The sequence below is a fragment of the Mytilus galloprovincialis genome, chromosome 11 (genome assembly GCF_965363235.1).
Source record: "Mytilus galloprovincialis chromosome 11, xbMytGall1.hap1.1, whole genome shotgun sequence".
Taxonomy (NCBI): Eukaryota; Metazoa; Mollusca; class Bivalvia; order Mytilida; family Mytilidae; genus Mytilus; species Mytilus galloprovincialis.
In genome coordinates this window covers 12,451,884-12,463,500 of record NC_134848.1, presented here as the reverse complement: position 1 = coordinate 12,463,500, position 11,617 = coordinate 12,451,884, and positions in this window count along the sequence as shown.

Sequence of the window (11,617 nt, the reverse complement as noted above, 5' to 3'; positions counted from 1 at the left end):
TCAACATTTGAAAACCCTGGAGGTTCCGTAAAAGGTCGATCAAAGGGCAGGTTTAATCAGAGACTTGTAATTACTGATACATAAGAGCATTAACGAATACTGGGTAAAATTAAAGTTCTGGGTTTAAGCATAGCAATATGTCTACCAATAACTCTAAAAATGGTTAACGTTGAAGGTGCGACTCTTACTGTTTAAAAATTACAATTTACATATTGTATTGCAAAATATTCTTTAGATTCGTGACAATATTAAAAAAAAACATAGTAAATAGAGAACAGATATACTCAACAGCAACAAAAAATACGTATAAAAGCAGGGTAAGCATACCCCGATCATGGTACATGTTTAAATCAAGACTTTGTATTCAGAGAGGTCGCAGGTATAAATCAAGTTTTTTGTACAAATATAGGGTTTCGCTATTTTTTGCTATAAATGATTTTTATCATATATTGAATAGAAAAATAAGATAAAAATATGTTAATTGAAGCTCAAAATCTGCCTTCGAAAGAAGGGTGCATTTTTGTAAAGGTATTTTTTTCTGTTTAAATAATAGGAAAAATATCGGTAATATCGAAATAAAAAAAGAACTAAATTACAGAATTTTACAATTGTTAAGTTTAAACACAGCTTATTGACAATAATAATTTAATTAAAATTATAGTTCTGTCTACAGATAAGTTAAAAAAAAAGATATTTCAATATTAATGCCCAAAAAAATGTCTTTTTCCACCAAAGAGAGATAATTTGTGGCTTTTTCAATGATATAAACATATTAAAAGTCTTCTGGGGCCAAAACAAAACGATTTTTGTCTTTTGGTTGATTTTTGTACTTTATGATAAAGTAACATTTAAGTGTGTATTTTTCTGAAAATTTTGTACCCTCGAGCCTCCTTAAGTTGCTGATATCTCTAAATTAATAAAAGTGATTATTTAAACAAAGTCGAAATGATGGGCCTTAATAAAGTAATATTTCTATCCATGACTCTAAAAAGGATCACAATTGAAGGTGTGACACTTACTGTCAGTGTACTAGGACATTTACAATACATTGTCATATAATTCTTTTAGATTAGTGACAAATATTACAGAGTCAACAAGTAATATTCAAATCTCTACCAACAATACAAACACGAGGAAAAACTTCGTAAGCGTATCCGGACCGTATATATTTTAACAAGGAAGCTATTCATATAAACTACATGTATAAATAAACAAAACAAAGTTTATTTGTGTTTTCCTTATTTAACAATGACATTTATTAAAATCTGTGACTTTTTCAAATACATTTTGAAAAAAATAGAACTTTTTAAAGATGGATGAAAGAAACCAAAAAGACATTAAAAAAAACCCTGACCAATGCCATGGCAAGACAAGAAACCGACCAAAGTCAAATAACTGTACACAAAACACAACGTAGAACCCCACCCAAAAGGTGTGATTTTAGGTGCACCGGACGCATTTCCCGATTCTACTCCTCATGTAGCACCTGTCACATTGCTTTTGTAAATACAGACCCGTTCAAAGTTTAATTCGAATTTGAAGTTTTTAAGGATTTATGAACAAAAGTGTCGTCATTTCTTTATCACACACCTCGAGGTGTCAATACTGTCATTGGAAAAAAATGCAACAGTAATCATAAATCGATTGAGAAAAAAAACAAAGCCGGGTTACATTTTTGACAGACCGCTCTAAGGTAGGTCTTTTATTGTATCGTTCTTGACTCACCGCGGAACTTTAAATAACAAGAACTACATTAAAGTATGCATTGCAATGTATCTCTAACACATTATTTATATATAAAAAAAAGTAATATGATATTTATCGGAAAAGGCAATATTTACATGTTAGAATATTCCATGCTTTTGGGTGTCAATTGACAGATTTTATTTTTTTTCTTTTGCGTCAGAGAAACGTTTGGTCTATAAAAGGCGATTAAGTGTAATCAGAAAAAAATGACTTAAGGTGGTATGGGAGTCTAAAATAAAAATGATAGAATTTGTTCATACTTTGCCAAAACGTTGTATCTATTGATACATGTTGAAAAATATAATAAAATGATAGGTCACCGTGCATTTTCTCAAGCTACAGGACGGGACAAAATCACACATTTTGTATGGATTATACAGGAAAAAACACCATTTTGTGATTAGAAACTAAACAAAATGATAGAATTGTTAAATACTTCAGGAAAATATAGCTTTCAGACACTGCTTTGAGAATATCAAAAGAAAAGATAGGGTCACCGTACGTTTATTCCGGCTAAAATACAAAATAGGAAAATTCCATACAGAATCACTCAGAAAATGCAATTTTTTACAGTTACCTCCCCTTAAATGCCAATTTAAAAAAAAATAAAAACAACCTAAAATAATTAACATTTGCAAAAATATCAATATTTAGAAGTTATATTCTTATAAAGTGGTACTTTTAAATGAAATTGTACATTAAACATCTGCATTCCTGCATCAAATTTTGCTAACTTGATGGAAAATCTGGACTTTGATTCTCTGTTTTTTACAATCCAAGATGGAGGAAGACACCTATACCACCTTAAGTTAACTTATAAACCATGAACAATAAATTTCATTTTAATAGAAAAACATCGCATTTTTATTTGTGTGTTCTGTACACCAATATAAGTATTCGTCTTTGCTAAACACCGATGCACATGTGAAAAATAAGTTTTTGTTAAAATTGCTATCTACATATCATTACTACTTTTGAACTATTAATTGTCCAAATTTTGAAGCTTATATAAAAAGAAGATGAGGAAATGAGACAACTCTACTTACCATAACGGAACATGATATCAATCCCAGATGGTAATGAGTTTCGTATTAATCAGTCTTCAATTTTCCATGTACTTTTTAGTGGACATTTATATGTATTTTTCTTTATATTTCATGTCATGTCATGTCATTACTAGTTTGTTTTTGACCCATAGGTTTCAGTATTCCTTTAGTCGTCCACCTCTAATTTATAATGATGAGGAGATATCGTTTAATTGCCATTACAGACAAGGTGAAGTAGAAGTTGCCATGATGGTATATACAGCTCATATTAATAAGGCCGTTAGTTTTCTCGTTTGAATTGTTTTACATTGTCTTATCGGGGCCTTTTATAGCTGACTATTCGGTATGGGCTTTGCTCATTGTTGAAGGCCGTACGGTGACCTATAGTTGTTCATGTCTGTGTCATTTTGGTCTCTTGTGGACAGTTGTCTCATTGGCAATCATACCACATCTTCTTTTTTATATGACATCATTCACAAAAAAGCTATTCGTGTATTTTATAACATTGGTTTGAATTAAGGAAGTTCGGGTGTGATGGATGTTTTGGCATTTTTGTCAGATTTTCGGAATCCTCTGGTTTTATCCATTTGAATGCCTTAATACAAAATTGTCCATTGACTCTGACACTCATTTTTCTTTTTATAAATCTTTTACATGTATGATGATAAGCCATCTGTAAAAATCTGATAAAACGATTGATCACCATTATTCGTTCTCATAAGATTAGATCAGATAATTCTTTCAATCAATCATGGTGTTCAAAATTTGAGATATACAAACAAATGAATTACATAATAAAGCAGAGTAAATGAGTAGAATGCTTAAAGTGCATAAAAAACAAAAAAAAACATGAATACACATTCAAACAAAGTAACATAATTATTTACCATGTTATTGAAAAAATAAAGATATTTTGAAAGCCACTGTAACCTGGGAAAATCACATTATGGTATAGTCCTAGGTCTATGGGAGACAACTCCTGATCGATTTTGTTATATTTTTTTCTAAATGTTCAAACTACATTGATATTTAAGAGTTTTGTTAGACAGTTTGTTCTCATGTATCTGATCTGATTATGGGAATCAGATGCTGATACTGGGTGTGATGAAGACGTATGCGAATTTTGTCAGGAATTACGCACCCTATCCAAAATCATGCTTCCCCCTATGGAAAATATTTACTTGCATATGTCTCCATGCAAATTCAAAACTGAAACTATCTTATAAAATGGCAAAATCAAAAGTTCTTACACCTCTTACGATAGGAAAACAACTGACATATACAGACATTTATCATCAGCTCAGTAGTCAGTACTTCGGTACTGACATGATTTAACAAACTTTTTTAAAATTGTCCGTTTATAAATTTTGAAATTATTAAGAAACTAAGGTTTCCACTCTCTCAGACAAAGGTGACTTTAGATGAATTTGGTTATAAATTTTAGGTATTTTTGTCATAAAGCTCTTCAACGGTTTCAGTACTTATACATCCCCGGATTTCATTGATTGGCTTTGAGCGTTCCTGATGAAAGTAAATCCAGAAAAGCGCTTCGGACGTATTGAAGTTGTTAAACGCGTTGTTTTAAATTTTTCACATCACTGGGCCGATACCTCTGCTGGTAGACTATCAGTCCCCGAGGGATCATCAGCTCAGTAGTCAGTACTTCCGTAATAATATGTCCGTTTATAAATTTTGAAATTATTAGAAAAACTAAGGTTTCAACTCACTAAGGCAAAGTTTACTATAGATGAATCTGACTATCAATTTTAGCTTTTTTTGTCATATAGCTCTTCAACGGTTTTGGTACTTATACATCTTCGGATTTCAAATGTTTGGATATGAGCGTTCCTGATGAAGGTAAATCCACAAAGGCGCTTCTGACGCATTGACATTATTAAACGTGTTATTTTCAATTTTTTACATCACTGGGTCGATACCTCTGCTGGTGGACTATCAGTCTCCGATGGTATCATCACCTCAGTATTTATTTTTTCGGTACTGACATGATTTGATAAACTTTTCTAAAAGTGTCCGTTCCTAAATTTTGAAATTATTAAGAAACTTAAGGTTATAACTTTTTTCAGGCAAGGGTGACTTTAGATGAATTTGGCTATCAATTTAAGGTATTTTTGTCATATGCCTCTGCAACGGTTTCGGTACTTATACATCCTGTTGGTTTCATTTTTTTACATAGTAGAAAATAGTGGATTAAACCTGTTTTTAGCGAAACCTCTCACTTGTATGTAAGTCGGTTATAAAATACATTTGTCTTTAAATATTTTTAATTTTTACTGCTTAGTTCATTGCTTGGTTATACCCTTTTGACTTTGCTTGGTACATTTGTATTTATACATCTTGCCGTTCTACTGTATGATCATTTCTTTTACTTTTGCCTTTTATTATTGCACATGCGCATTGTCTATAGAGTTACTAAATATCATTTACTTTTTCTGTGTTAAAATATTTTGGGTTTTTTTTTACATAGTGATTAAGATTCTTGGTGTTGTACTCCAAATTTTTACTCTTTTACTTATTATAGATGTTGGTTTTTTTTTCCAACATTATTGTCAATATAACGGAATTATACGCGACTGTCATGCAAGTGGAACTTTAGATAGCACCAAACAAAGATCGTTTTCACACGTGTAACCCACTGCTTGGCATCATTTTCGACTGAATCGATGAGTTTTTTTTATATTACTAAGTAGCAACATTCCAGCAGCACCTGCATACGGGGTATATATCTCCCAAATGATACGATATTCCCATGCTTGCATTTCCTATCATGATTTTCTTGATAGAGGTTTGCTGCTCACAAGGAAGCTATTAAACCAAGAGTTCCAAATGGTGAAGTTGATATCATCCCTTCGTAAATTTTACGGACGCCATCACGAGTTGGTTGACCGTTATGGAATAACCGTTTCACAAATGATATCGGATATGTTCCTTACGTCGTAACTACAATCCCCTTCCCTTTCATGAATATGACCTACCGAATTAGACTATTTACCGGATTTGTAATCACATAAGCAACACGACGGGTGCCACATGTGGAGCAGGATCTGCTTACCCTTCCGGAGCACCTGAGATCACCCCTAGTTTTTGGTGGGGTTCGTGTTGTTTATTCTTTAGTTCTCTATGTTGTGTCGTGTGTACTATTGTTTTTCTGTTTGTCTTTTTCATTTTTAGCCATGGCGTTGTCAGTTTGTTTTAGATTTATGAGTTTGACTGTCCCTTTGGTATCTTTCGTCCCTCTTTTCCAATTCATGAATTTTAGCTCACAATATTTCGGACCTTTGGATTACACATTTCGTAGATACGTGTTATTGACGATATATGGATAATCAGTAAAATAAGACTATGTGTATTCCTCTGTATGTCATGCACTTGTCGTGGCTACTTTTCATATTATTTTTATAATTTAAACTAAGATGGTATAGAAGACACTAGAGGACCATCACAAGAAAACCCGACAAAACCAAAGGTGAAAAGACTTCACCATCACGGTAAAAAACAGTACATAAAATATTAATAAAAGATCAAAACACACATTATTCAAAAAAGGAGAGACTCGGGTGCTTCGGAAGATTATGCAGTTTCTACTCGCAACCTTCTGTCAGATATTTCATGAAAAACAAAGATAGCTCCTGAATACAAAACTTATTGACCGATATTTATATATTGCCTATGGAAGTCGACAGATGTCACATGTGGAGCAGGATCTGCTTACCCTTCCGGCGCACCTGAGATCGCCCGAAGTTTTTGGTTGGGTTCGTGTTGTGTAGTCTTATTAGCCATCGCGTTGTCAGTTTATTTTCGATCTACAAGTTCGACTGTCCCTCTGGTACTTATTCTCTGCCTTGAATGAATCTTGTCAGACAAGGAAATTTCATAAGAAAACTGAAATTGTCACTGTTTGCTATAAACAGCCAGTATTCCAATTTTTAAAAAGCATAAGTTTTAAATCTATTTTCCTAGACACAAAACAGGCAATATACAAATACTGGGAGATGTATATGAATACATAATGAACTTTATGATCTCGAGAGATCAGTTGGTGTTTATATTCAACGTCTAAACTCGCACCTGGCTACAATGTTGGTTTTCTCAATTGAATTATTTAACATTTTTCATGTCAGTTCCTTGGTTGCCAACATTATGTTATCGGTGTTTTTCATTGTTGGAAGCCTTACGGTTTGATATAATTGCTTACATTCACCTCATTTGCACTTTGATGGATAGTTGTCTCTTTTTGAAGTCATACCACATAAGTTTGTGACATTTTTACCTAGTATGTCTGTTTGTTTTGTTTACGCATAGTTGTCAATGTAATGGAATTTTATGCTACTGTCATACGAGTGAGATGAGCTAGTTATAAAACTAGATTCAATCCACAATTTCAACATAAGGAAATTCCTGTACCAAGTCAGGAATATGACAGTTGTTATCCATTCGTTTGATGTGTATGAGCTTTTGATTTCGCCATTTAATTTGAAACTTTCCGTTTAGATTTTTTCGCGGAGTTCGATATTTTTGTGATTTTAATTTTTAAAACTAAAGAACTCTTAAAAGAGCGTAGTCAGATGCGTCAATATGATTGTTTTCCCCTGTAAAGCTCGAGTCACCAGCTTTGCACATCCACTCTTCAATTTCACTACAATTTCACAATCAGGAAAAAGACACTTGGTAAATTTACTGATCAAGCAACTTAAGTGGCATCTATAAGACCACAAAGTGTTAAGTGTTAAGTGTTAAACCGATACATCGTATTAGTCAAATAAGTTGTGATTGTGATAGTTATACTATGTAATCGAAGTTCATAACATCAAACAATTTATGATTTTTTATTAAAGCAAATCATTACAAAAAAGTTATACAATTTTAACAGCAATAAAATACAATATATTATACATAAATGTTTTTTGGTTTTCCACATGATTCTGTTATGCTTTATTCCATTTTAGTCACAAAACTATTTAAATCAATTCATAAATTTCATTTGAAAATATAAAAATCAAATGGGACATTAAACGTTCAAAAGAGCAGAATATATGATATTTCATTTTCAATCATTCTTTTTCTCCCTTGAATTCAAATATCCCACAACCTTATCATTCTTATTTTAACTCTGCAAAATAAACATTTGTATAGACACTGATGAACTCTTGCAGATTCATTTGAGCCTTATTGGTGAATTTGCAAAAACTGTCTCCATTGACCAATGTTTAAGAATTCCATTTACAATAATCGAATGACAAGAAGACAGTTGCTCAATGTAATATATTCAGAAAATATATGTTGTAAAGCTTCATTTGATAAAATACTCTCAATCTCAAATGACAGTTTTGAATAAATTATACTATTTTTTACTGCATGTCCGAAATTACATCAGGGTGAAAAATTATTTCTTATGTAAAAAAGTTATTTCTGTAAAATTTCCAAACTTTTCTTTTTTAAAGATGGACTTGGGTCGTGTTTTGAAATTTGTGTCAGACCTTCGGATTCCTTGGTGTTTTCCCTGCGTTACAGGGTAAACTATTTTGCTCCATAATCCCATTTTTCAAATCATATAAGGCTGCAGTAGCTTATGAAAGATCATTTACCAAACTTAGTAAAAAATATTCATGATATCATAATATACATCATTACCTTTACATTATGTTGGCATTGCTACAAGTCATGCTTAAAATGAAAAGATACGTTTAAAGACGCCAGCCCTGAGTATTGAGACTATTTCTTTATAAAACATCAAATACAAAATATTTTGTAATCAAATTGGTAAGAAATAATCGATTTTCTATTTCACAGTTAATGAGTTTAAAGGATAAATATTATTTACAGAATCACCTCCTGAATGTTTACTAAATTATTTGTTCCAACATATCAATTAAGGGTGTACTTAGGTGAGGGTTTGGAATTTGTGTCAAATGTTCGGACTCCTGGGTGTTTATCCATAATACACAATGTAAAATATTTTGCACCATAACACCCATTTATTTTTTCATATAAGATTTAATACCTAGTGAAAGGTCATTTAACAAAATTTAAGAAGATTCTTAATTTCTTTCTTTTGTTTTGAGACCAAATAATACCAATGCAAATATAAGGTAAAAGTCCGAGTCAGTCTTTTCCCGCCACATCTTAAATCTCAAATATCTCGTAAAGGAGGTCCATGACCTATCAATATTTTTAGCTTATTTTTATCCTTAAGTGATGCTCTACCAGCTTAAAGTATAAATTTTAACTTCTTAATTTATTAATTTTAACCTAACCTCAACTAAGTACATCCTTAAACACAAAAGTGTTCAACAATTATCAAACTAATCAAAACAAATAAAATATATAACTATTTACATATAATATTTTGTAACAATAATTAAACAGTTGAATATAACAGTTCAGAGTCATGTTTACATTATATAAATAATTGATCAAAGTAGACAAATTTAAAAAAAAATACACAGATTATTGTTATCTCTCTCTCTCTCTCTCTCTCTCTCTCTCTCTCTCTCTCTCTCTCTCTCAAACTGAATCGGATTATAAACAAATTAATAAAGTTAACAAAATAAGGAATTCCAATCTTTATGAAACATTCAACTGTCAAAAGGTGCGTCATTACAATATAAGATATTTCTTAAACAATTGAAATGTTTGAGCTGTTAATGGGAAAAGTCACATCGAAAATGTTAATTGTTATTCTCTGACAGAAGATATATACAATTAATGACAAATACATATACATTTATAAAAATCATTACAAAAAGGCATGTATTTATAGAATTCAATAAAAAAGGCAGATAATTATATAACTTTTAATGAAAAAAAGGCGGACATTTATAAGTTTTTCATATATACAAAACCTACTGATGTTGATTGTAGATTTAGCATTTGATGCACACTAAGTTAATATTGACACATGATAAGATATTGCAGAAATAAGGTGGATGTTATCAAATATTAAGTCTCTTTTCTCACCTGTTTCATCAATTCTGAAATTGCGCAGGTGGAAATATGATTTTGCTGTCAAAATAGGACTCACCTTTGTTGTTCGGCACGACTGTTTGACCTTTGATACACTGAATTACATTACCTTTTTGAAATGCAAGCTTATTTAAAAAAAAAAAAGAATAACGTTGTTTGATGATCTTTGATGACAACTTACCTCTGTCACTTTTATACACAATACCAGAATCTTACTATTTTGTCATCCATACTTTGTAAAATATTTTTTGCATACAATAAGTATCAACTACCGTTATTACTTTCATTTTTCCATCCATTTTTATAAGAAGATACTGTTTAAAAATAAGATATATATCTGCATTCAAACGGAAAATGGGTTTATTTATTTGAATAGTTCGTGCATTACGTCGAGTTTGAATTATAATAATTTAATTATGTTATCGCCTGTATAATGTATATACATGCAAATCAATAGAACACATTATTCTATCTTCTGTCGTGTCGTGTCGTGTCGAAATTGTATCATATTATATAACTTGTGTAGATGATATAATACTGTTGTAATGATTATAGTGGTTTAAGGGCATACGATACAGTTGAAGGGAAGGTAATAACGTTTCTAGCGTTAAATGCTATTTTCGTGACTTCAAATTGTGACATATCGGGTAAAGATGCATTGCTCAACTATTTTTTATCATTCAGACTGATTTAACTTGAAAACGAGCTTTCTTTTTTTAAATAATATTGGGTTTAATTACGTATGAAGATTATTTGTACTTATGTTTCATTAAAAAGTCGTTGATAAATACACAGTAAAAAACATGCAAATCTTTTTCTAAACGATGAAACTTTGAAAGAAATTTATTATTTCCAAAGATTTGTTATACATTCTGAAATTTTGATTAAACGGCGTAAATTTTGACCCCTAGTAGCATACGAAGGTTATTTTTATTACATATTAGAATTTCCTAGGCAAAACATAGCTTGTATGCATGTGTTCGTAAAAACCTCACAGTGGGATCAAAACTGTATCGTATACCCTTAAATGGGTATGCAAAAAAAGAAAGTAAAACAAAAGTTTATATATAATGCAACAACAAAGGTTATTTCTCTTTTTTATTTATTTATACTATTGCGGTTCATATAGTATTAAGTATTACGAAAAACTAGTTAAAAACAACATGTTTCCGGATCCACAGACTATTTTTCTGAATTTACCTCGGTCATATATGGTTCCAATTCGGTCTGCAATATATTACTCATAGAAGACCTATTGACACCTACGAATTCCATCACGGAGTTGGTCTTTTTCATACAATCCATCCATCTTTCTATGTATTTCTGTAACATATCATCAGGAATAACAATACCAAAACTTTCGAATCGATAATAAGCGTGTTCACTGACTATGTCATTCTCCATTAGAACAAACATTGTATTGAGGAAGTCACTACTCCCAGTGCGAATAAGGCTTTCGATTTCGTCTGTATCAAGTAGGCTCATGTATGTATGAAGTGCAGTCCGGAAGGTAGCATTCGTTAAAAGCCTATTAGCATTCATATATACTTTCACCGAGTTGGCCTCTGTCACACTTTTGAACCATCTTTCTATGTATTGCTGTAACAGAAGAAGATCATCAGGAATTACAATACCAAACCATTCATATCGATTAGCACCGTCGTCTTTAATATCATCCTCTGTCATGACAAACATTGTATTGATGAAATCTTTGCTTCCTTTCTGAATGAAATATGCAATTTGTTCTCTGTTTAACTGTTTGATGAAGTTTCGAAAGGCAGTACAAAATGTAGCATTCATCAAAAGTCTGTTTCCATCCAAAAAACTCTTTGTCTGGGGTCTAT